The sequence below is a fragment of the Bubalus bubalis genome, chromosome 5, assembly GCF_019923935.1.
Source record: "Bubalus bubalis isolate 160015118507 breed Murrah chromosome 5, NDDB_SH_1, whole genome shotgun sequence".
In the NCBI taxonomy this organism is placed as follows: Eukaryota; Metazoa; Chordata; class Mammalia; order Artiodactyla; family Bovidae; genus Bubalus; species Bubalus bubalis.
Genome location: NC_059161.1, coordinates 89,442,191 through 89,469,188, shown reverse-complemented (window position 1 = coordinate 89,469,188; position 26,998 = coordinate 89,442,191). Strand labels below are relative to the sequence as shown.

Sequence of the window (26,998 nt, the reverse complement as noted above, 5' to 3'; positions counted from 1 at the left end):
AGCTGAGCATGCTCTTCTACGCCCATCATCACTCTAGTGCACAGAGGGATGAAAGGTCATCAGCTGAAACTTACAATCCAGTACCCCAATTCTCAGAAATCAGGGTACATGGGAAGCACCCGGGTTGCTGGTTTATAATTCAAGTCCTAAGTCCTGTACCTGTAACTGCTGACCCCTGCAGTCAGGGCTTTTCATCTGCACCCCCAGTGATTGTAAGGAACTGCACCAGAAAGGGAGACAAAAGTTTTGTACAAATTCGAATCCACAGCACACAAATTCAGGAGTACACGTAAGTATCTTGTCCTTAGGAAACATCTCAACAGAAATGCAATTAGGAGAGGCTTCCCTGGTGGTCCAGTGGTTAAGAATCTGCCTGCCAATACAGGGGACTCCAGTTCAGTTCCTGATCTGGGAAGATGCCACAGGCCATGGAGCGACTAAGCCTGTGCTCGACAACTACTGAGCCTGTGCTCTAGAACCAAGGAGCCACCACTACTGAAGTCCCCTCGCCCTGAGGCCTGTGCTCTGCGACAAGAGAAGCCACTGCAAAGAGAAGCCTGAGCACCGCGACAAAGGGTAGCCCCTGCTCGCCACAACTAGAGAAAGCCTGTGTGCAGCAGTGAAGTCCCAGTGCGACCAAAAATAAAAAATAAAGAAAGGCTATTAGGAGAAATTCTGAAAGAGGTTGGCGGAGGGTTGGACCCTGACTTCTTAGAAAGATTTCTCTTTCAGGATGAGCAGTAACCACAGGAAAGAAGAATACTGCTATTTAATATAATTATTTATTAGTGTTATTGCCTTAAAATACAAATACTGCATGAGCCACAGAACAATGATGGTGCTAACCATGACACAGCCTTGTAGGAAGGCCTCTCATTGTCCCTAGTGGAAAACCCTGGCAAGAGTCCTGGCATGGGTTAAGTTTATAACAGAGAGAAAATTAGCTGCCACACCTATGCGGGAGACAGGAGCCAAGTTCTTCCCACTGAGTCTCATTGCTCTGTTGTTTTCCCTAGTAAGAAAAAAAAAAAAAGAAGAAGCTTCAAGTTAAGTATCTGGGCATTCTGGGCAGTTAAACATTGATGAGACATCAAGATCATTAAACACTGGTGAGAAATTAAGACCAGAGACTGACTTTTTATAGGGAACAAATCTCTGAAGAAGTTTTATGGCTGAACATCAATACAAAGCAGATAACCCAAGGTTTGTAGATAAGACCCTTAGGAAGCTTTTCTCACTGCTGCCACTGTTGACCTGTTCACCATCTGGCCCACCCTTCTGACTCAACCTAGCCAACATTCATTCATTCATTCAGCTAGCAGGTGCTGTGTGACATGCACAGTTCTAGGTACAGGTGAGAGATGGCAAAACCCATCTCACCTTCTAGCAGCAAAAATTAGCACAGATGATACAAGCCAAAGTGATGCGTCATTCATTTAAAGTTACAAAATAAGGGGATGTCACTTGTTTGACAAAAATTTAAGTACCCACTTCGTGCAAGGTAATGTGTTGGGCATGGGGATGTAGCCGTGCAAAACAGAAGTTCCCAGTTCCGCAGGGAAGATAAGTGTTCAACCAAACAAAAAACTACCATATAATTGCCTCACGATGAGAAGTACTACCGAGCAGATGTAGAGGATGCTATGAAAGCGTGGAAGGAACTGGGAGCCCTGATGTGGCTTCCTCTGCAGGGAGGGAGCGCCTTCCCTAAGGAAACAACCTTTGAGACACGATATGAAAGACAGAGAGTTAATTAAGCCAGGCGCCAGGATAGATTTGAGCAGAGAAACATCCTAAGAAACAGCATGTTCAAGGCTCGGAAAGAGAGGGGCAGGACCCGATGGGACAGCATGTGGGCGACTTTGCTAAGGACTGAGGTTTTCGGCCTCAGGGCAATGGGAAATAACAGATAAGTGTTAAACAGAAGAGAAAGGATTTGCTGTGTGTGTAGGGAAGATCACCGTGGCTACAGTGAGGAGAACTGGGGTATATCACTGCCATGACAGACGACTGTGTCATGGAGATGGGACACGCAGTGATCTGGGTGTGCAGGAGGAGCTGGAAGGAAAGGAACACATCTAAAATTGTATTTTATACATGCTGAGTCCGATAACCTCTGAAATACCCATCTGCAGATGTCAGGCAGACAGCTGGATATCTGAAGTCCGGGTCTCAGAGAGAGGGCTGGAGAATGAATCTGAACATTGGTAGCAAATCCGTGGTAACTGAAGCCACAGCAAGGGTCTATTCCTCTACAGAGAGAGGTCAAAGTGAGGAAGGTCTGAGCTTTGAGAAACGCCAGCATTTGATGGCTGGATAAAGGAGGATGAACTGGGGGAGCAGGCTGAGAACAAACAACTGGAAGGTGGAAGGGGAAACAGATGGGTTGTCACTAGATGGCCCAAGAGGACAGGGCTTCAGGAAGGCAGGAGTGGTCAAGGCAGCTGAGTGTCTCTGAAAGATAACGAGGACTGAAAACCCTGCTGGATTCAGCCAATGGAGGTTCCCTGTAAGCTGGTGAAGATCGGCCGCAGTTGGACTTCTGTGGTTTGAAGGGAGAGTAGGAAGGGAGGGAAGGGAATCAGCACAGAGACACAATTCTTCCAAGACCTCTGGCTGCCAAGGGGAGTTTAGAGTGGAGAGACCGTGAACATGTTTAGATGCTATCGGGGTGGATTCCTCAAAGATGGAGAGAATGGGTGCAGAGCCAATCGGCGGGGGTGGGGGACTGCCTGTAGGCAGAGGGGGGCCCCCACAGCATCTGTGCATGTGTGCTAGGTCGCTTCAGTTGCATCTGAGTCTTTGCAACCCCAGGGACTGAAGCCCGCCAGGTTCCTCTGTCCATGGGACTTCCGAGGCAAGAACACTGGAGTGGGTTGCCATTCTTTTCTCCAGGGGATCTTCCTGACCCAGGGATAAAAGTGGCATCTCCTGCATCACCTGGCATTGGCAGGTGGATTCTTTACCACTGAGCCACCGGGGAAGCCCAGCAGTGAAAAGACATAGAGGCAAAAGCTGAGGGTACTGTCAGGATGAGCAGGAATGATGAAGCTGGAAGCTGGACTGGACTAGGTCAGAGGGCAGGAGCAGCAAGCTGCCTGGGTAGCGGGCAGAGGAGGCTGGAGACTGGTGAGTTCAGAGGGCAAGGCTGAGCAAGCAGCATCTCTGGTCAGAGAATGTTGTTAGGCTCACTGACTTCTATGATTTCAATGATTCACATAGACAAATTCCACACGATGCCAAGGTCTGGAGTGTGACTGCAGGAGTAGCTGAGCTGGATTTTGCAAAAGGAGAGAATTCCAGTTGGGAGAGGTCTGGGTGCTAGGGGAATCAGCCCTTTGATTCTGAAGTCATCCAAGATGAAGGCAGGATTGGGGTGGAGAAAGTCTATAAGCTGGTGCCAAAGTCCTCAATGAATGAAAGATGGTAAATGACAATGATGAAAAGGAGGAAAGGTCAGTCTCTCTAAACAGCACAACTCTTAGAAAACCCACCGAGAAGTGGGTTTTGTTGCTGCGGAAACTATTTGTTTAAATAAGAGGATGGGAGAGTTCTAAGAGTGACCCTGGGGAATAAAAGGCTCCCTACCTTTGGCCTGACTTGGAACCTTGAGGAGTCCGAAAGGAACGTGAGAAGGCTTTGGGAGAAGCAGTCAGCTCAGGCTGGCGGTAGGTCTGTTACTAGATGGAGCTGGAGAGAATGGGCTGGAGGGGATTGAAGATATAAGTGAAATTCATTATTCCTGAAATCCGAGCGGAAGGGTATGGGATGGAGAATGGGAGGTTGGATTAGGGGCAAGGATGTACAGACACAACAGTCTGACAGAGAAACAAATTCAAGTAAAGAGGAGCTGGGAGTGTAAGGGGACGTCCCTGCTGGCTCAGACAGGAGCGAGTCCACCTGCAACACAGGAGACGGGGGTTCGATCCCTGGGTTGGGAAGATCCCCTGGAGAAGGAAATGGGAATCCTGTCCAGTATTCCTGCCTGGAGAACTCCATGGACAGAGGAGCCTGGTGGGCTACAGTAAGGAGAAGGGGGTTAACTGCTTGGGGTTATAAAGGGAGTGGACAGGTGGGCTTTGCAAAGGTCACATCTAGCTGAGATCAAGCAGAAGTTCTGCTGATGGGCAAAGGAGGGGAGAAGGCCCCAGTGAGAAGAGTCAGCATTTACAAAGAGGCAGAGGCCCGGGAGGCGGCCAGTGCAGCTCTCTTCAGTGGGACTGCAGGGCGGAGTGGAGGTGGAGATTGGCCCATAGGCCTGGGCAGGCACGAGGCAGGCGGATCCCGGTCATGGAGGGCTCTGGGGTCCAGCTATGGGCCCTGTGGCTTAGGGAGCTCCTGGAGGCTTTTCAGTGGGGCCGAGCCATGATCTAAGCTCATCTCTGTTCCAGAGATGAGCTGTTCCAGACCCACCTGGTGGTGGGTCTTTGCTTTCCTCATCACCCCCTCCATGCTTTGGCTCACATGGTCCATGGAGAGCCCAGCCCCCATCCTCTGACTAAACCCTACTCATCCCTGAGACCTAACTCAAGTCTTAACCCTGGAATAAAGCCCTTTGTGACTACTCCAGCCCAGACCTTCCTTCTTTTCTGTAGATGTTTTCATTCTTATGGCCAAAATCCTACCCCAAAGGAAAGGCAGTGGGAAAGGTCTTTCTCACTGACAGTAGGGTGTCAGTGAGCATCGGCCTCACCCAGCTAGAGAAGGAGATAAAATTATAACGATGAGAGGGTAACCTGTCTGTCTCTTCTAGAAAGAAGGCAGAACAAGGCTTGTTCCCAGAGCAGTGGAAAAAAGGACTCCTTCTCTTTTCTGTTTTCCTATCAAAAGAAAAGAAAAGAAAAATGCCTTAAGGTTCAAGTATAGACAAGGGATCAGTTTGAAAGCTCTGGAGTGGGTGGAGGGCCCCTTCCTCTACTAACTAACGGGCTCGATTCATTTCTGGGGAAAGAAAGCCCAAGTTTCTCTAAGGTTTACTCATGAGTGACCAGGTCATTCAAAGATCTCAGGGCACAATGGCTTTCCGAACTCCCCAGTAGCCTGGGACAAAAGAACCAGGGTGCACGCGCTGGCTCTGCCCATTGTGCAGCAGCAGCAGCTGTGGGATTTCCCGGCCCTGCAAACCCCTCCCCGTTCCCCCTTCACCGCCCAGCGCCTGCTCGGGGCTCTCAGCACCGCTGGGGGTGATGGCTGAGCTTGGAGGCCTGGGGGTGGGGGTGGAGGCTCTTAACAGAAAAGCTTCCTCTTTTATTCCTTTAGCGGCAGCAGGGTAGGGAACAATCTCAGCGGCTAGGGAATTCAGGCAACTTATTTTGGGCACTGACTGGAAAGCCAACTGCCCTCTCCTTTCTTGGTAACCTTGCTGTTCCCTGCACCGCCCCGGAGCTCTAAAGATAACTGCCAAGTTGCTGCAAGCGTTTGTTTACAAATCTGTCTCCCCATTTAGACACCTAGGCGTCCTTCCGGCAGGTCCTACTTATCTTTATGTTAGTTCTTGACTTGCAGTTGGAGCTAAAAAAATGTTTGAAGAAAGAGAGGGAAGGAGAGAGAACAGAAGGAAATGAAGGGATGGATGGATGGATAAGTGAATAAATAACAGACTCTGTCTCTGAGGCTGGACGACTAGCTTAGGAGATGCCAATCTGGACTCTGAAGACCCTAGTGAGTCCTCACAGGTTGCACAGGCTGTCAAGTGGGGAATGTCATGAGAAGAGATGTGCAGTTTAACTCTGCTTTTTTGATATTCATTGAACTCCCTTATGTGAGATTTTGTGTGAATAAAAGTTTCTGTGGCTAAGAAAGTCCCTTGAAAGGAATATTGGGCTAGATTTTTCCCCCTTAGATTTCCTCCCACTTTGCTATTTTCCATGATAGGCAAGTATTTGTATTCTCCCTTGGAGGGCTTCCCTGGTGGCTCAGCTGGTAAAGAATCTGCCTGCAGTGTGGGAGACCTGGGTTTGATCCCTGGGTTGGGAAGATCCTCTGGAGAAGGGACCAGCTACCCACTCCAGTATTCTGGCCTGGAGAAGTCCATGGACTGTACAGTCCATGGGGTCACAAAGAGCTGGACACGACTGAGCAACCGTCGCTTTCACTTGGACCACAGGCTTCCCAGGTGGCACAGTGGTAAAGAGCACGCCTGCCAACGCAGGAGTCGCAAGAGATGCGGGTTCGATACCTGGGTTGGAAGAGCCCCTGAAGGAGGAAATGGCAACCCACTCCAGGATTCTTGCCTGCAAAATTCCATAGACAGAGAAGCCTGGTGGGCTACAGTCCATTGGGTTGCAAAGAGTCAGATAAAACTGAGCACATACACACACACACACACAGCTTTGGACCACTGGTAAAACATTCTCCTGTTCTCCAAGAACATCTTATTCTTAGAAGGCAGGAAGACGGACATGAGTGAGGGCATCAGTTGCCAGGTACTCTCAGCGTGCTCTATCTGGGCCAGAGCTCCAACAATTACGCGGCTGCCCCCCGGTCTCCTCCACCCCGGGTCTCCTTACACGTGTGCTGTCCCACAGCGCAGTGATGGGGCTCTTGAGGCAGGTGGTGTTTGCAGCTCTACCTCCAGGTCCATTTTTTCACACCTGATTTTAATGTAACTTATGTTGCACTTGATTGCACTTCTACTGCCAGTCCCAAATGGGGAGGGGACTAGGCCCCAGAGGACGGAAGTGCTACTGCAGACGGGATGGCCACGAACACTGTCACAGAAGAGCTTGTCACTCAAGTTTGAAAAGGACATCATCAGAGAACTGGACAAGCCCACAGCCTGGACCATTGTAAGGTTTAGAGAGACCCTCACAACTTCATCTATTAACTCTGTGGCTCAGATGCTCAGTCGTGTCTAACTCTTTGTGACCCCATGGACTGTAGCCCACCAGGCTCCTCTGTCCAAGTGATTCACCCAGCAAGAATACTGGAATGGGTTGCCACTTCCTCTTCCAAGGAATCTTCCCACTCCAGGTATCAAACCTACGTCTCCTGCACTGGCGAGTGGGTTCTTTACCACTAGCACCACCTGGGAACTCACTCACTATGGAGGGTCTATGTGTGGGACTATGGAGATCTAGGGATGAATGGGAGAAAGTCCTTTTGTTAAGGAGCTCCCATCCTAGCGATGGAGACAATGTTAAGAAAATGAAACAATTCAAGAAGTTAAGCACAGACACAGTTATCAAGCCCTGAAGGATTTCAGAACAGAGAGAGAACAGTCCTCCTTGAGGGCTGGGGGAGGAGTGGAGAAGACATCCCCGAAAAGCAACATTTGAATGAGACCTTGACTTTTTTTTTTTTCCCTGAGTGGACCATTTTTAGTCTTTATTGAATTTGTTATGATACTGCTTTTGTTTTATATTTTGGTTTTCTGGCCAAGAGGCATGTGGGATTTTCGTTCCCCAACCAGGGATTGAACTCCTTTGCATTGGAAGGTGAAGTCTTAACCACTGGGTCACCAGGGACATCCTTAGACTTTGACTTTGGACAGTTCTTCAAGTCTGGAGGCAAGAGATGGAAGCAGGGGAGACATGCAACACTGAGCTTACAGGATGAGATGGGGGGTGGGGCTATATTGGGGAGTGGGGCTGGACCATGTTTGGGGGATAGGGCTGAGGGGAGGGGGTTTTCATCAGGCAGTCAGGCTGGTGAAATGGGCTTTGCAAGCTTTGCTCATTGTATCACCCTGTGAGTGGTGGGGAGCCACTGATGGTTTACAAGCATGGTCTCATATGTCACACAAAGGAAGGCTGATATCCTGCAGGTGATGGGGAAGGAAAGCCCTCAAGTACTGACCCAGTCTTCACAGTGAGGAGCGCTCTGGCAGCTGAGTGGAGGGCTGGGGAGGTACAGAGGCTTAGTGCTCGAAGCAGGGACGGGCCATGGCCATGGTCCACATGAAAAAGGGAGATGCTCTACACACAGCAGAGCAGAAGAAACCAAGTGGAAGAGAAAGGGGAGCTTCAGTGTACATTTCAGAGGGAGAGGAAGCAAGACGTGAGCCTCCCAGAGCGTGGGGCCACTGGGGGAAAGGAAAGGACAGGCAGGCCTGGGGGGCCGGGGCCAGCCCTCAGGCCTGTGGCTTAGCACCACGTGGGCATCCTGGAGGCTCGGGTCCTCACAGTCGCTGTGATGTTGCTCTGTTCCTGGGGTCTGATGAGCCATTGCATCACTGGAGGAGTTGCTGACACCCGTCAGCCCTTGTGGTTCAGAAAGCCCTAAGTGACTGCTCAACTCTGATTGTTCTATCTGGTTTTCTGTAGACCCGCCCTGTGAGGTTGCATTCCCCCCAAATTCATGTGTTAAAGTTCTAAACCAAGGTACCTCAGAATATGACTATTTGGTGCTAGGGCTTTTAAAGGGGTAACTGAGTTAAAATGGGGCTTTGGTGTACCTAAATCCACTCTGACTGTCCTTTAAGAAGAGGAAATGAGGACAGAGAGTCAGAAAAGAGACCACATGAAGGCACAAGGAGAAGATGCCTCCTGCAAGCCACGGAGAGGGACCTTAGGAGAAATCAAACCTGCCGGCACCTAGATCCTGAACTTCTAGTCTTCAAAACCGTGAGAAAACAAATTTCTGTTGTTTAAGACATCTGGTCTCTGGAACTTTGTTATGGCAGCCCAGCAAATGAATACACCTCCTGTGAACAAAGTCTTACCTGGCGCCAAACCCACCTGAACCCACCTAGGCAGGCTAAGCAAAGGCCGGGAACTGGGGCCATGTTCCCTGTTTTGATTTCTCTAGCCAGTCTAGCTTCTCCACTGGTCTATTCCTTTACTACCATCATGGGTACCATGACAATGATGGGCAGATGAGTCCATGGAACTTGCTTATCTGAACAAGAATGGCACTGTTATTACCCACAGGGGACTGCTGCTGTTTTTTTCTAAAGAGCCAGTCAATGGGTTCACAAAACTCACAATAACCCAGCTCTCGGCACCTGCTCAGAGCTGGTTTCTTAGGCCCTGGGAGGGAGAGAATATTCCGCTTAATCCAAAATGCCCATTGAGCTCTGTGATCAGATACCACTTGGAAGAACAATGGAATCTATCTTCAAGAGGTAAAGGCTATCAGAGGGGTCAAGCAGCACTTCCCAGCTGACTTCATCACCACATCCGAGGCAAGAGAAGTGGGAGACCTATGGCCTTTATAGGCAAACACAGGGCATTTCACCATGACTGATGGGGTCACCCGGCTTCGCTAGACAATTGCTGGATGTGGCCAGGTCAGCCCCCACATCTGAGATAAGCCATGGGTCTAAGGGTTGCTACTAAAGCCAGCAACAAAGGAACATTTTATCCAACTCCTTTCTAGACTTGGAGATGCCAGTTTTTCTTCATTTCTGGCTAGCAACTACAGAAAAGGTTAAAATACTGCTGTCTGGAATATCCCAGGAAACCCCCCAATTCAGCAAGACCTGAAGAATATAGTTGCTAGTCACTCCTCTGGAAAGGAGTCCAGGAGGGGAGAGAGTACAGAACTTGGGAGCCAAAGACACTGCATTTGAATCCTGGTCCCTTCAGTTTACTAAGTCTGTGACCTTGGGCAGTCTCTACCCTTCCATGGGTCTCGGCTTCTTCATCTATCAGTTCAGTTCAGTCGCTCAGTCATGTTCGACTCTTTGCGACCCCATGGATTGCAGCACTCCAGGCCTCTCTGTCTACCACCAACTCCCGGAGCTTGCTCAAACTCAAGTCCATCTGAGTCAGTGATGCCATCCAATCATCTCAACCTCTGTCGTCCCTTTCTCCTCCTGCCTTCAATCTTCCCCAGCATCAGGGTCTTTTCCAGTGAGTCAGTTCTTCCCATCAGGTGGCCAAAGTATTGGAATTTCAGCTTCAGCATCAGTCCGTCCAATGAATATTCAGGACTGATTTCCTTTAGGATCGACTTGTTGGATCTCCTTGCAGTCCAAGGGACTCTCAAGAGTCTTCTCCAACACCACACTTCAAAAGCATCAATTCTTTGGCGCTCAGCTTTCTTCACAGTCCAACTCTCACATCCATACACGACTACCAGAAAACCATAGCCTTGGCCAGACAGACCTTTTTTGACAAAGTAATGTCTCTGCTTTTGAATATACCTGTGGCGGATTCATTTTGATATTTGGCAAATCTAATACAGTTATGTAAAGTTTAAAAATAAAATTAAATTAAAAAAAAAATAAAAAATAAAAAGCAGTTTGATTAATCAAAAAAAAAAAAAAAAAAAGAATATGCTGTCTAGGTTGGTCATAACTTTCCTTCCAAGGAGTAAGCGTCTTTTAATTTCATGGCTGCAGTCACCATCTGCAGTGATTTTGGAGCCCAAGAAAAGAAAGTGTGTTACTGTTTTCATTGTTTCCCCATCTATTTCCCATGAAGTGATGGGACTGGATGCCATGATCTTGGTTTTCTGAATGTTGAGTTTAAGCCAGCTTTTTCACTCTCCTCTTTCACTTTCATCAAAAGGCTCTTCAGTTCCTCTTCACTTTCTGCCATAAGAGTGGTGTCCTCTGCATATCTTGGGTTACTGATATTTCTCCTGGCAGTCTTGATTCCAGCTTGTGCTTCATCTATAACCCTGGTATAATGCAGGCCCCTCTGCACAGCGTTATTATGAGGACTCAGTGTGACCACGTATGAAAAGAGAACAAAGAAACTTCATGGAGACGTGATGGTGGGCTAGGCTCACAGCCAGGAAAAGGACTCATTTCTGTACCCGAGAGGACAGGTCACTGTTATTCTGACAAGTTAATGTGGCAGGTCAGCAACTCCTCAACCTTTCTTTACTAACACAGTCAAAGTCACCCAGCACTTGAATTGCCAAATATACAAAACAGACAGGGTACCGCCCCCACCTCCAGGAACTGATGATGCCATTCCTGACCTGCCAGGAATCTCAACACATGTCAGGAAAGGATATTACGACAGCTCTAGACACCTTTTTCAAAAGGTACTGCTTTGCTACAACAGTTGTAAGAACAAGAGCTATCATGTCATTTGTTAATTTTATGCTTCATTTTGTCATTATTTAGTCCCTAAGTCGTGCCCAACTCTTTGTGACCCTATGGACTGTAGACTCCCAGGCTCCTCTGTCCATGGGATTTCCCAGGCAAGAATACTGGAGTGGGGTGCCATTTCCTTCTGCAGGGGTTCTTCCTGATCCAGGGATGGAAACTGTATCTCCTACATTACAGGTAGATTCTTGACCATTGAGCCACCAGGAAAAGTCCCCGTTTTATGCTCAGTATTTTGTTCAATGATCTGTTTACATATATCACATGAGTCACATAAAGTCTTTGGAATGTCAACACACAACCAGCAGGTTGCAGAGGCTGGTCACAAGCCTGATCTCCATCTGACTCTAACTTCAATAGAAAGTTAGTAACATATCTTTTACCTAGGCTTAAAAGTAATATATGCTTATTAAAGTGGTACATTAGTAAAGAATCTGCCTGCCACTGTGGTAGACCCCAGATTTGATCCCTGGGTGGGGAAGATCTCTGGAATAGGAAATGGCAACCCGTTCCAGTATTCTTGCCTGGAAAATTCCATTGGCAGAGAAGCCTGGGGGCTACAGTCCATTGGGTCACAAAGAATCGGATACAACTAAGCGCACACACACACTGAAAAGTTAAGAAAAATTAAATCAAAATCACAGCTAATCTCATCACTCAGAATAATCACTGTATCATTTTGTTCTATTTCTTCCTGTATTTTCTATGTGCTTAAAAAAAAAAACAATTAAAACAAAGTTGAGATTTACTATATGTAAAATTTCATATACATTTGAATTTTTTCCACTTAAAATTATATGATAAACATCTTCCCACATACTAAAAAGTCAACCTAAAACATCAGTTAAAATTGAAAACTTCAACTGATTATCTAACAATTTCCCTGTTTTGAATAATTGTTTCCAAACTTTCACTATTATAAATTATGTTGTGCATATATTTTTATTTTGTATTTATATTTATTTTATGAATTTATGCACACATAAAAGACTTTGTCTTCATTTCTGACTATTTTTTTAGGTTGACTTACTAGACTTAAGAGATTGATGAGTCTTTCACTCATTAATTCAATAAATATTTAGTAAGCATCCACTAAGTGCTGGACAACATTCAAAATTGCTGATGTAGTAACAAGCAAAAAAATTGAAGACAGACAAAAATACTTGCCTTCTTGAATCTTACATTCTAGAGAGGTCTAAAGAATTTTAATTCTCCTTAGTTATTGTCAAATCACTTTCAGAAAGGCTGGAGCACCTTACAACTCCACCAGCAGCGCCTCAGTAGCCATCTCCGTTCACCAGCACCGAGTATTACGGTTTTCAAGTTTTTCGACAGTTTCATAACAATTCACGGCAATGTCGCATTCCTTATAGACCTCTCCCCTACCCTCTCTGCCTCATTTATTCACCACCTTACAAGACACAAGCAAACTGAAGAGAGATTTAAATTCCCATCCAAATGTAAGTTTCAAAGTTGTTTTTTTCCCTCCAATAGGAAAACAGTCCCAGCCCCCAACCACAGATGGCAACAGTGGAATTGCCTCCTCTACTTTGCAAGGTAGCCAGAAATAATGATGACAAATCCATGTCCTGTTAGGGCTTCTGTGTCTGGGAGACAAGCCAGCAGTGAGTTTCTCCAGCCAAAGATCAGGCTTCCTTGGAGGACCAGCCAGAACAAGGCAGGTGGGAACTCTGCAGGGCGGAGGTTGAGGTCAGGATCAAATGAAATTCTGTCACCAAAGCAGTTGGTAAGTTACAAAGTGCTGAGCAGTAGAAGGAAGTTTTATCCTTTTTGATGGAGGCTTTCAGGGGATGTTTAAGTCTTTTGTAGGGCCTTATACCATGTATGGAAAATATATAAAAATAAGTAAAGAAAAGATCAATAAAGAAATAAAGTAAAAATACTACATACATAATGTTTTTGGAGTGTTAATCATATATTAGAAAATTTCAGAATTCTCTTTTTATGATAAATCCATAGACAGTGCTTACTCTGTATCAGGCACTGTTTTAAGCACTTTTGACTCATGTGATCATCATAATCAGCTTACGATGTAGATATCATCATCTCCATTTGACAGATGAAGAAACTGAGGCATAGAGAGATTAAGCACTTGTAAAGCAAGGATCAGATCCCATTTGTTCTGCCTTTACTTTTTTTTAAACTCATTTAATATTGGCAGCCTTTATTTTTTTTTAAACTTATCTAATATTGGCATATAGCCAATTAGCAATGTTTTGATGGTTTCAGGTGCACAGCAGAGGGACTGAGCCACACATGTAGATATATCCTTTCTCCCCCAAACTTCCCTCCCATTCAAGCTGCCACATAACACTGAGCAGAGTTCTCTGTCCGATATACAGCAGGACCTTGTTGGCTACCCATTTAAACATAACAGTGTGTACATGTCCATCCCAAACTCCCTAACTACCCCTTATAAGAAGGAAGCTTCTGAACAAATCAGGTAAGTAATCAACCTGATTCAAAAGTTCAGGTCAAGAGGGGTTTACTGAATGCCTTCCATGAACCAGGCACTGTGCTTGAGGTCACAAAGCTCATGAGTGGGAGGGCTGGGAGCTTGGATCTGGCTCAAAGTCTGTCTGACTCCAGGTCCTCACTATTGCTCCATCTTGCTTAAGAGAAAATGTTTTCTTATTTGGGCTGAGGTCTGAGAGGCAAGGCTGGCACAGGGCACGGTGCTCTGGGAACAAAATGCCACAGCTGCAGAAACAGAGGCTCAGCTGTGCTGGGCTTTGGGAGGCAGTCCTGTTAGAAGGCGTATCTGGGTGAGCCTCTCTTCATACCTTTGAGGGTCCCAGACATTCTAATATGGTCCAGGTGGTTCAGAATTTATCTTTTTGGCTCAGATGCCTCCGTGCAATGAAAACAACAGTCTTTAGAATTCCAAGAAGTGTTCTTAAAATCCTGGATCTTGGCATTAGAAACCGTTGAACCTCCAGTTATTGAAAACTCTTATATTTCCCTCATGACAGCTCACTCTGGGCCTCAGATCGTTTTGGTAGCTCACTTAATGGTTGCCTTCACATTTCAAAATCTATGAAATTACATATTTGAAGGGATTATTCATTTTTTTCCTATGGAAAGCATACACACCCCATAATGCTTTAATAATGATAACCAGATGGATTGAGGGGTCTTTGACAAGGGGTTTCTTTAGCTAATTTGAGAACATACTGAATTTCAGTCTCTTCTGACTGGTGCAAAGTGAGCAGCATGTAAAGAGCCCTATAAATTTCCTTCTTGTGCAATTTTAATACTTTCATCACAGTCAGATGAAATACATTTAAAGCTAAGTCTCCCCTTTCTCCATTTTGAAAGTACAGGCTTCAGGCTTTACTCAGTAAAGCCCAGAAAAATATCTAACCCAAAGAACTGGCTACCCCTAGTAGTTCCCACTCAAAATTCACCCCATAATACCTCCCAATCATGCGTATGCTCCAAGCTCCTTCTTTCTCACTCTCAAAAAAGCCTGAGAGACTTTAAGAAGGTTACGTACCTACATGTAGAATTATAAGACACCAAGAGTGGAAGGGACCTCAAAGATCATCTGGTCTACCTCTTTTACCTTATAACTGAGGAAATTAAAGTTTCAGAAAGGTTCCAAGATGTGGCCAAGATCGTGTACACAGGAAGTGGCAGAGTTTAGACTTGAAATTCCTTCTGAGTGCAACGTACATTCATGATATCACTTTTCCTCTATCTTCTGCTTTCATTTTCTGAACTTTATCTCCTTTCTCTTTATGTTTTCTACTTCCCATGTCAGAACCAGGTCTTGGACAATGATGGAATGGGTCAAAACATCTTTAGTGGTTGTGAAGTGGCATCTCGTTGTGACTTTGATATTCAGATCTTCAGTGATTCATGATGTTGATCTTTTCCTGTGCTATTGGCCATTTATATATCTTCTTTGGAGAAACGTCTACTCAACTACTTTGCCCATTTTTTTGGTTTATGGGTTTTTTTTTTGTCTTTTTGTTGTTGAGTTGTAAGAGTTTTCTAAATATTCTGAACACTAAATCGTTATCAGATATATGACTTGTAGACATTTTCTCCCATTCTGTAGCTTATCTTCTTATCTTAAAGCTTGGTGTTTAAGTCTGTAGCTTATTCAAAGAAACTTCTTAAGATACTAAAAAGTTTGTTTTCATATTCCTAAGTATCTTATTTCATACCCTTGAAACTATAAATATTTGCTATGGGAAACTACATTTGTTTAAATTTGTTATTGAAATTCATTATTAAACTTTTTAGTGTGTAGAAGAAAAAATTAACAAGTATTTATTAAGCATCTACTATGTCTCTTGTCCTCAGTGTATTTTGATTTAAAAATGTGAAGCAGAAGACTTTTACTTCTGACACGGTTCCACCACACATCATCCAGTGCAATGCACAGAGAAAGTGCTGGAATTAGTGCCCAGAGAAGCTGGGTCACCTCTGCCCCTGGGTTCTCCTTACCTGCAGGATGGGAGTGAAAATATCCTCTTTGCCTCCCGCTAAAGGTGTTGTGAGGCTCAGAAGAGAAGAATGAGGACCAGAGACTTCAGTGGCATCGCCTGGCCCCCTCCCAACGCAGACACACAAACGTACGTCATAACAGCATAATGTCATAACAGCACGTCATAACAGCATAAGAGTAGAACTGTTATCCATGTGCTGCTGGGGTCCTCGGCGGGCCAGGCCACGTGGGGTCCTCGCAGCACTGCTGGAGTGGGTTTCCCAAAACACACATCTAACTGCTGTTTGCTCCTCTAAAACCCTATGGGGGCTCCCTCTCTTTTAAGAAAGACTTGGTGGTCCGATTCTTTGGCCTCTCCTCGGGCTCTGATGGTCTTGAGCCCGGCCGTGCCAACCTGGCTTCCGTCCGCACCTCCCTCAGCCACCCTCAGAGCATCAGCAGGTGCTGTTCCACACGCGCTCAGTTCAAAGCCTGGCTATGCCTCTGGGTCACGGAACCCGAGACCCGTACCCAGGTGTCGGTCCTGGGAAGCATCTTAGAAGCATGACGAAGAGGAAATGATTCCACCACTTGGAGACTTTTGTTGGAAGCTCAATTCTGCCACCAACAGCCTTGGGACCACCAACAGGCCAGCCTTCTGGGGCCTCAGTTTTCTTATCCATTCATTCAGGTGAGCTCAGCATCCCTTTCAGTCTATGACCTGGCATTTCTTCTATGAGAAGTAGTTTTTTAGCTTTACTGAGATGTAAGTGACAAACAAAACCATACTATATTTAAAGTGTACAATATAATGTTTTGATATACATATACATTGTGAAAGGATTCCCTGCTTTGAATTAATTAGCGTATCTGTCACCTCAATATTCACCCTTTGCTAAGTATGTGTCGTAACACAAGTTCTACTCTCTTAGTAAATTTCAATTATACAATATACAGTCACCATGTTATACATTAGATCAGATCCTTACAATGGAAAGCTTGTACTCTTTTACCAACCCTTCCGTATTTCCTCCATTCCCAGCCCCTGAAAACCACCATTCTACTCTTTGTTTCTATGTATTCAATTTTTTTTAAGATTCCACATATAAGTGATACTGTGCAGTGGTTGTATGAACAAGTATTTTCCGTTGCATTTTACTGAATCAGTGGTCATTAATAATAGTCATTATTCAGTGACATTTACTATTTAGGCTCTATTTAACTGCATTATTTTAAATCTTTGTAACAACCTTTTAAAATCAGATTTATAAAAATCATGGCTCTTTTACAGATAGAATGGATAAGTAACTCGACTGAATCAAACAGCCAGAAAAGGAGGCGCTAACTAGAGCTCACACCCAGACAGTCTGACTCCAAAGCCCACAGTGTTTTCACTTCAGGTCCCTTCCTCCAAGTCTCCTGCAACAATGGTATCTTCCCTGAGTTTGCCTCCCACAACTACCCAGAAACATCTGATTACTTCTCCACTCTACCAGTTTTCTAAGGGCTTCAAAGCCCATAGCTTTTCTCCCTCTCAGAGAAAGAGCTGGGAGTCTACTCCATGCACCAGAGAGATCTGCTCCCCAAAGCTACCTGAGCTCACATGAGAAGAGCAGTAACAGTAATATATGGCCCTCACATAGCAAAGATCTGCTTACCCCTGCTGTCTGTTACCTCCCGAGACTCCTACCGCACTTCTATAAGTCACGTGGGGACTGCTTTTATAGATGACATGACTGAGGCTCAGAGAACTCTCCTGCTCGTGGCCACATTGCTGGCTCCAAGTTTACACCCTTTCGATCCTGGGCTGAGCTGAAGTTTGGGGAAACATCTCAGGGACATGCTTTCCTACGGTTCTCTTTGTGAACAGAAAAGGGGAGGGGGTGTTTCTAGTCACCAACAGCCACACAGCTAAATGCCACTCACATGGAACCCTGGCCTTGACCCTAGAGAATCCATCAGCGGCTGGTCTTTGCTGAAGCTATTTTCAGGGCCCCTCCAGTGCTCTCACATTCTGCTTCCAGACTTCCCCTGTGCTGGGCTCCAGAAGCCTGACAGGCCCCCCAGATATCCCTGACGACCTCATGGACTGATGCTCACCAGATGCTTTCCAGCCCTCACATTCTCACATGGGGATGATGGGAAAACCCACCTTTACCCAATGGGAGCTGACAGTCCTTGGTGCTGTGACTCTTCCCACAAGGAAAAAGGAGAGAGGAGCAGTGGAGTGACTTTGGTTGGCTGACTGACTTTGAGCTGGAGGTCACTTGTCTGGCTTTGGATTATCTGGTGTTTACCATTCCTGTTTTAATCACCCCTATTTCTTTTTCTAATCCATGCCTCACCAGCAGAAAGAACTGTAAACATGTGAGGCTGCTGTTTTCAGCAAATTCAGTCCGTGATCAACGCCAAACCAGGCTCTGCCTGAAAACCAGTCTGGCGCTGACAACAAGAGACGGGGGTAGGGTTACATTTCTTGTAAACGGGCAGCTTGATTTTCATCTTGGCGCATGGTGGATTTTGTTATTGTTGTTATTCTGGACTGAGGGATAGGCTTATGTTTTATAGCTGGGTTTATGGTTCAGTGTAGAATTGCTTCTTGAAACTGGCTGAATTTATACGCTATTCAACTTATATTCCCAGTCATTAAGAATTTTAGCAATTCACTCTCCTCTCAGAGTGATCTTTCTAAATTGCAATTATGATGGTGCTCCTTCTTTGGGGGGAATATTCTGGTAAAAAATTACTTTTCAGACTTATTGATTGGGCTGATATTTACCAGATGTTCCAGCAGAAATATGAAATGGCTGTGAAATGTCAGGCCTCTGTTTTGATTGATTTAGCTAACTGCCATATAGGTCATTAAATATTTCAGATGTTACCCCTACTTACTAATCGCTACTTCTACCCTTACAGCGTTAAGCCATTATAGAAAACACATAATGCTTTAAATAAACCAAGGTTTCCTATTTTCTCACACCTTTGAATGGAATCTTGCAGCTTCCTCTAACTCCTCTCCTTTTTCATTGCTCTCAGCTTAGGAAAGCCTCCCTAACCCCTTCCCCCAGCTCTCCTCCTGACGTGCACACTGTCAGTCACTCACTCCTTCTTCTGATCCCATAGTACTTATAACACCAATGAGTTAAGTGATGGAGTTTTTCCACTACAAGGAAAAGTATCTCCCCTGAGTCAGGTCAGTATCATCAGAAAGAAACAAACTAGGCAAGTCAATCCTTCCCTTAAAGATTTACAGAATCTTAGAGCTTGAAGGGAGCTAAGAGGGTCCTTCCCACCCCCTTCCGAAGTATCCTTGGTAGTTGCTTTTTCAGCTTCCCATCAAGCACTTCCAGAAACGGAGACGTCAATGTGTTCTGAAAAGTTTTTCTTTACATCGAGCAAAAGTTGATCTCACAATCAACTCCGCCCATATGCCCTTGGTCTGCCTTTTGGAGCTGCAGAACAAGTCTACTTCTCACCTGATATTTGAGAAGAGCTTCATCTGCCTTCTGTCCTTCAGAAAGAGACGGAGGTCCCGGAATCATTTTTCTTTCATGCTAGAGTGACGATCATGCCATGACTGCCCCTTTAAGCTAAATGTACCTGTCAGGTTATTTCCCAAACACTTGGCACCAGGCTGCTGTTTGGCGGGGAACATAAATACACTGTATTCAGAATTGATTAAGCATAAGCAGTACACCACTTAAATTCAAGATTACAAATGAAAAAATTTTTAAATAACAAAGTATTTATTAGAGAGAAACATTCTGCAATGAATCTAGTAGGTAAAAGCTCAGCTGCAGCTCATTATTTGTGAAATGTTATGCCTGTTTCTTGCGAAGGAATGAAGAGGCAGTCAAAAGATAGGGCTATGTGTCTCTCAGAGTCCTAACACGCTGGCTTCACTTTGGAGAAAATTCCTAGGAGGGGCCACTGCGGGGAGCTGGAGACCACTCTGAAATGAAAAGTGAATTCTAGGAAAATTAAGTATGTATGTTATGGAAGCAACCTGGGCAGTGTCTGAATCTATTTTGGGAAGTGATGCTGAATTTTTCTCTGAGAATCCATTCACAAGAATGACATTTTCAGGTATGATTCAAATGAAGTTTTGCCCGGAGGCCGAGCAGTGGACTCAAATACCCACTAAGCTCCCTCTAGAGGTTCGAGTGTTTGGCTGCCCCCAGAGCTCCTGGTCTGGGAAGCTTGTCCCAGCACCCAGAAAGGGGTCAAGAGATGCAAGGAGCTTCTGATTGTTTCTGGTATTTAGAGTCAAATTTGTGGGCTGAAACAAATTAGAAAGCAAAACAAAACTCCATTCTCTAAATAAAGCTGAGATAAAATACATCATGAATATACATTCATAGAGAAGAGGTAACAACTGGTAATATTCTAAAATTTCAAATTAGGTAATAGGCTGATGGTTCACAGCACAATGAAAAATGCAAAACTTCTTGATGACATCCTAGACGTGCTGATGCCTAAAATGGCATGTATTTTAGCACTTAGATTGTGTTTATAGCTATTCACATAGCATTAATCTTATATTAAATATTGTAAGTAACATTACTTACAATATTTAATACAAGATTAATGCTGCAAGGAGATTCTGAAGGAGATCAGCCCGGGGATTTCTTTGGAAGGAATGATGCTAAAGCTGAAACTCCAGTCCTTTGGCCACCTCATGCGAAGAGTTGACTCATTGGAAAAGACTCTGATGCTGGGAGGGATTGGGGGCAGGAGGAGAGGGAGACGACAGAGGATGAGATGGCTGGATGGCATCACTGACTCGATGGACGTGAGTCTGAGTGAACTCTGGGAGTTGGTGATGGACAGGGAGGCCTGGCGTGCTGCGACTCATGGGGTCGCAAAGAGTTAGACACGACTGAGCTACTGAACTGAACTGAACCTAGAGGTGCTTTAAAAGTATATGGAAAGATATACAAATACTGCCGAGGGCATGGCAACCCACTCCAGTATTCTTGCCTGGAGAATCCCCATGGACAGAGGAGCCTGGCGGGCTACAGTCCATGGGGTCGCAGAGTCGGGCACAACTGAGTGACTAAGCACAGCACAGCACATGCAAATACTACACCATTTTATAAAAGGGACTTGAGCATCCTTGAATTTTGGAATCCACAGGGTGGAGGATGGGGTCCTGGAACCAATTTCTCCCACAGCTCCCCACCTCCCCAGGGATACTGTGTACACCTTTGCCTCACAGGACTGTTGTAAGAATTAGACAATCTACTAAGCATGTTTCTATCACATATTTAAAGTGCCTGGCACTGCAGAGGTTAATTCACTTCTTATCTGAGATAACTGGAGAAAAGCACTTAATCTGTGGTTCTTCTCTTGACAAAGTCCCATACACACAAACTGTATACTGTCCTATAAGTTTTTTTTTTTTTTTAATGATGTGTATCTTTTGGTTCATGGGTAATGTAATCAACATGATCATTATTAGAGAAACCAACTGTTGAGCACCTTTTCTGTGTCAGGCACTGTGCCAAGTACTTTCCCTGCGTTTTTAGTCCCCTTTTGGACAGATACTATTATTAGCATCAGTTACAGAGGATAAGATGGTTGGATGGCATCCCCGACTCAATGGAAATGAGTTTGAGCAAACTCCATGAGATAGTGAAGGCCAGGGAAGCCTGGGATGCTGCAAGTCCATGGGGCTGGACAGGACGGAGCAACTGAACAACAACAGATCAGGAAGCGAGGACTTGAGGAAGTTAAATCCTTTGTACAAATTCATGCAGTTCATACATGATGCTGGAATTGGAACCCTCGTCTGTGCTTTTAAACACAATAAAATAATTCTTTCTCATTGGCGGAACCTGAACTCATCAAAATTAATGGCTTGGCATCCAGGTACCCCGCAAGCAGTGGTGCCATTAATGAAGGGCTTGACTGAGAGAGCATACATACAAAACCATTACAAACATTCAGCGATAACCTTCCCCTCTGAAATGATCACCAATCTGATTTCATGTGTCCTGTGTCTCCTAGAGCACAGAGGACATTGAATCTTTGCATTCTGCCTATAATGGATGCTGAGCACATATTTGTTAAATGAATCAATGAATGACTGAATGCCACTGCCTGTCTTCTAAGAGCTTATAATCTGCTAGAAATGATAAGACTTGTGCATACACATACACACACACACAAGTATAATTATAATACTAGCCAAAAGTGAGTTAAAATATGTGAAAGATATAAATCAGCAATTCTACACTATTCAGTTATATGAGGTCATAAAAAACTTGCCCATGTACAAGGAGACATGCAAGAATGTTGATTGCAAAATTATGGCTAATACTAGAGATTGGAAACAACTAAATTTTCATCAGCAGAAGCATGGAGAAGTACATTTCACTTTACTGTTACAACAGAATGTTATATATAGAAATTCAAATGAATAGTCTAAAAGTAAATGTATTATATGGCTAATTCATGAAACACATTAAGTGAAAAAAAAAAGCTAATTAGCTATTATTATTTTTTCACTTAATGCGATTCGCATGTATTAACTCATTTAGTCCTCATGACAACCCTTTGAAGGTAGATACTGTCACCAAACTCACCTTAGAAATGAGGAAGCTGACAGATACCTACATTTGATATAATTGCTAAGATGTTTAAACATATGCAAAAAGACTCATATAAGAATAAATCCATATGCAATAAAAGCGTAAAGCATACACGGGAACCCCAAGATTATGACAGTGATTACAGTAGGGATGCCAAAGGGAAGGGACCCTGATGACGGAGCGGAATAGAGCAGCATCAGAGGTATTTAAGTTTTATTTCTCAAGCTGGATGATGGCTGCAGATACTCTGTATTTTTTCTACGTCTGAACTATTTCATAATAAGGTGATCAACAAAAAGAAATTAAATAACTTGAAGGCTCAAAGGAAAGAAATGTGATTCCTGATACTGCCTGGAGAAGGGGACATTTAAATGAGGCCTGGGTACACTACGCGTAGCACTAGCAAACGAGGAAGTCAGAGCCTGTGCCGAGTGAGGGACACAAGCCCAGAGCTGGAGGTGCAGGAGAACTCAGGCTGCTGGAAAGACATTGCCCTTCCCATCCCAAGGCTCCCAAGGCACCAGCCTGAGGGGCTCAGGCATCGGACTTTCTGGTTCCAATATCTGCTTGGTCTTTTTTTCTGTGGCTGTAGAAACAGGCCACTGGGTGGTCCCAGCCTCTTCGCCAGGGTGACCCAGGTGGCTGAGAATGCTTGAATTTGCTGGCGTTCTGACACTCTCTCCTGGACTGCAGGGGAGGGGGCATGTCTGCCTGCTGCTCAAAGGCAGACCAGCTGGATGTGGAAGTCTGTTCAGAAGCATGAATAATGACCGACAGAGAGTCTCCTTTGGAGTTTCGGGAGGAATGATGAGGACTTGCTGCAACTGGAAACCCCAGCTAGCAACAAGGGAAAAGGTTTTGCTGAACAAAACTGAGCCCACTGTTGGCCAGATCCAGGGCACTTTGGAAGGCTTCAGACACTCAAGTTTTCAGACAGCACTGGGTCTGTGTATACGTGTGCTAAGTCACTTCAGTCGTGTCCAACTCTTTGTGACGCTGTGGACTGTGGTCCACCAGGATTCTCTGTCCCTGGCATTCTCCAGGCAAGAACACTGGAGTGGGTTGCCATGCCCTTCTCCAGAAGGATCTTCCTGACCCAGGGATCGAATCCACATTTCCTGTGCCTCTGGCATTGCAGGCGGATTCTTCCCCACTGAGCCCTGGGGAAGCCCGGCACTGGGTCTCTACTCCCCAAGCCCCAAACAGGCTGGCCACACAGTCTTGACTCTGGGCCTCAGTCTCTGTCACACTCTCCTGCCTGTGCCTATGGGGACTGGCCACACTGCTGACCTGTTCTCACCAGCTCTTTAACTGTTTCTAGTCTGGATCAGAAAATCTGGGATGGCGTAACTTAGAGTCTCATCCCTATTTTGCCAGAGCTTCTGGGTGCAATAGCTGGTTTCCCAAGCGCACACTCAAAAAGCAATTTACAGCAACATGGATGGACCTAGAGATTGTCATACTGAGTGAAGTTAAGTCAGACGGAGAAGGAAAAACATCATATAACATCCTTTATATGTGGAATCTAAAAAGAAATGACACAAATGAACTTATTTACAAAACAGAAAGAGACAGACTTAGGGAAAGAACGTATGGTTGCTGGGGTAAGTAAGGGGGGAAGGGACAGTTAGGCCGTTTAGGATGGATATGTACACATTGCTATATTTAAAACAAATAACCAATAAGGACCTACTGTATAGCGTAGGGAACTCTGCTTAATATTATGTGGCAGCCTGGATGGGAGTGGAGTTTGGGGGAGAATGGATTCATGTATATGTATGGTTGAATCCCTTTGCTGTTCACCTGAAATTATCACAACTGGCTTTAGTGTTAACTGGCTTTAGTGTAGCAGTGTGCTCAGCTGTGTCAGACTCTTTTGGAAGCCCCTGGACTGTAGCCCGCCAGGCTCCTCTGTCCGTGGGATTTCCCAGGCAAGAATACTGGTGGGTTGCCATTTCCTTCTCCAGGGAAGCTTCCCGACCCAGGGATCAAACCCACATCTCTTGTGTCTCCTGCACTGGCAGACGGATTCTTTACTACTGCGCCATCTGGGAAGCCCCCAATAATCGGCTGTGTGGAAGTCGCTCAGTCATGTCCAGCTCTTTGTGACCCCATGGACTATACAGTCCACGGAATTCTCCAGCCCAGAATACTGGAGTAGGTAGCCATTCTATACTCCAATATAAAATGAAAAGTTAAGAGAAAAAGAAGTAACTGTTCAAAAGACACTGGACATTTGACTGATAGAAGTGAGCGTGTGGTTGGTGCTGCATTCAGAGGGAGCATGTTGTTCTGCAATGGGAAGGCCGAGAAGTTAAGTCTGAAGATGGGCCTTGCAGGTTGGCACTTCCTCTGCTTCTGTATATCTGCTCTTGAACACAGCTTCTCTAAGCCTCGCTTTCTTCATCTGAAAAGTGGGGCCACGGCAGCAACCACCTAAAGAGCGGCTGCGATGAGCAAAGACAAAACACCACCGGCCACCACTTACTGATGCTCACTCTGTGACCAGCTCTGTGCTTAGCACTTTGAAACAGAATTTTACATTAGCTTCCCAGCATCTCTAAGAAGGAGCTGGGGGAACAGAAAGCTTAAGTAATTTGCCCCACTCTTTCTCTTTTAAACTGTGGGATAATTTATTTTCTTCTTAAAAAAAAAAAATTTATTTGGCTGCGTTGGGTCTTAGCTGTGATATGTGGGAGCTTTGCTGCGGCTCAGGGGCTTGGTTGCCTTGTAGAATGTGGAATCTTAGTTCCACGGCCAGGGATCGAACCCATGTCCTTTGCATTGGAAGGCAGATTCTTAACCATTGGACCATCAGAGAAGTCCCTGTTTTCTCCAGCTTTTTACAATTATTATTATTATTTTTTTGGCTAGGCCTGGACCTTTATAGCTGTGAGTGGGCTTTCTCTAGCTGTGGAGAGTGGGGGCTGCTCTTGGCTCCTTGTTGCGGTGGCTTCTCCTGTCGGGGAGCACAGGCTCTAGGCGCACGAGCTCCAGTACTTGTGGCACATGGGCTTAGCTGCCTTGTGGCATGTGGGATCTTCCTGGACCAGGGATCAAACCCCAATTGGCAGGGGGTTTCTTAACCACTGGACCACCAGGGAAGCCCCTTCCCTCGTCTCAAATTCACAAACTGTGGATCTGGGATTCAAACCCAGGTCTGTCAGGCTCCAAAGGTGAGTCCAGCACTGGAGGCTGCAAAATGCTTTGCAAGTGTGTTTCTGTAAAAGTTATAAACTCATCTCAGTGGGGTTAAAACATCCTTTCTTGAACTGACTTGATGTGGGATTAATTTAAATCCAAAACACATAGGTTGGATTACATTCTTGCTGTGAGTCCAAAACCCTCTTTGCTCCATATAAGCAGACTGGGTCCCTGCTGTCTGGGCCCTCAATGGACCGGGTCGAACACTAAGAGCTCTCCACCATCAAGAACAAACTTCCCTGGGGGACCCAGATCTCTCCATTAAGAGGGTGGTACTTTCACCTTGGACCTCAGTTCTCCGTCTTCACAGCTTCTTGGCCATGGTCACCAACCAGGTACCAAGGATGTTTTTTGATGGTGTCCCAAAGCTAAGTCCTCAAACCCAAATATTCATTTCACTAGCCAAACTCTTCCCCAAATTTTAAGTGTTCTAGAGGTTAAGCTTTTCAATAGTTTCTCTGTATCCACTAACCCATGAACAAGTCAAGCTGCTTTGCCTATACTGGTATTATTCTTAATATTGAATTAAATATTGAGGGCTTGGCATTCCTAGTTCCACAATGCTTACCACCTCAAATAAATTAATGAACTATTTCTTTATAAAATGTCCAAAATGTTAAATCATGTCAGATGTGGCCACAAAAGAACTTTGAGTTTTGGCTGTAAGAATTCATCCACTCTGGCAAAACCAAATTCTTTTTTTTTTTTTAACATGATTCAGCATGAAAATTCAGGAGCTATGGCCTCCAGCTGGAGGTCCTTTGGAGACATGCTTTTGTGACTTTTAGAAACTAAAGCAGAGATTTATACACTATTCTTCCATTTGAATAGATATTAGTGAGCTTCTAGCCACATTTAAACTGTAAATATTTTTCAGAGTCACAGTTTGAAAAGATGTAGCCTCTGGAAAGGACTTTCCTGGTGGCCCAGTGATTAAGAATCCATCATCGATGCAGGAGATGTAGGCAGCGTAGGTTCGATCCCCGGGTAAGAAAGATCCCCTGGAGAAGGGAATGGCAACCCACTCCAATATTCTTGCCTGAAGAATCCCATGGACAGAGGAGCCTGGACAGCTACAGCCCATGGGGTCACCAAGTCAGACAGCACTGTGTCTAAGAGCGACTAAGCACACAGCCTCTGGAGAGTGGATAACAGCATTTTTGAGCTGGAGATTACCTGAGAAATCTAGTAGAGGATTGTTGAATTCCTAGGGAAAAAGTAACTGTTCAGTCACAAGCCATTATATTAAATACCACCCACTGAATACCTACTGCGGAGAAGGCAATGGCACCCCACTCCTGTGTCCTTGCCTGGAGAATCCCAGGAATGGTGGAGCCTGGTGGGCTGCCGTCTGTGGGGTAGCACAGAGTCAGACATGACTGAAGTGACTTAGCAGCAGCAGCAGAATACCTACTGTGAACCACGCACTGTTCTAAGCACTTCACAGGTATTAACTTTTTAAGTCGGGAGGCCCCAAGTCTCATAAGGTAGATATTATTATCCTCATTTTGTAGATGAGGAAACAGAGGCACAGAGAGTTAAATAACCTGCCAAATGCTTAAATCCAGGCAGTGGGACTGCCCTTGACCCCCTCTTTACATTGCCTCTTGATTCAGGATCACAGAGCTGATAAGGGTCCCCCTCCGTCTCAGCCTCCAGTCGAGCTGCCGCAGGTACACCCTTTGTCTTTGGAGAGCTGTTGAGGAACTGGGAGTGTGTACATGGGGTGTGTGCACGGGGATG

The 26,998-nt window shown here is 45.2% G+C and overlaps 1 protein-coding gene and 1 long non-coding RNA gene across 5 annotated transcripts in view; both read right to left on the bottom strand.

Moving 5' to 3' along the window:
* The window catches only part of ME3 (malic enzyme 3), a 213,701-nt gene that overhangs the window by 133,153 nt on the left and 53,550 nt on the right, over positions 1-26,998 (bottom strand). The window lies entirely within an intron of this gene.
* On the bottom strand, positions 766-5,974 carry LOC123333764. Its single transcript, XR_006551293.1, has 2 exons — positions 3,589-5,974; positions 766-1,012 (listed from the first exon to the last, which is right to left on the bottom strand). It is a non-coding gene; the product is annotated as an uncharacterized LOC123333764 (long non-coding RNA).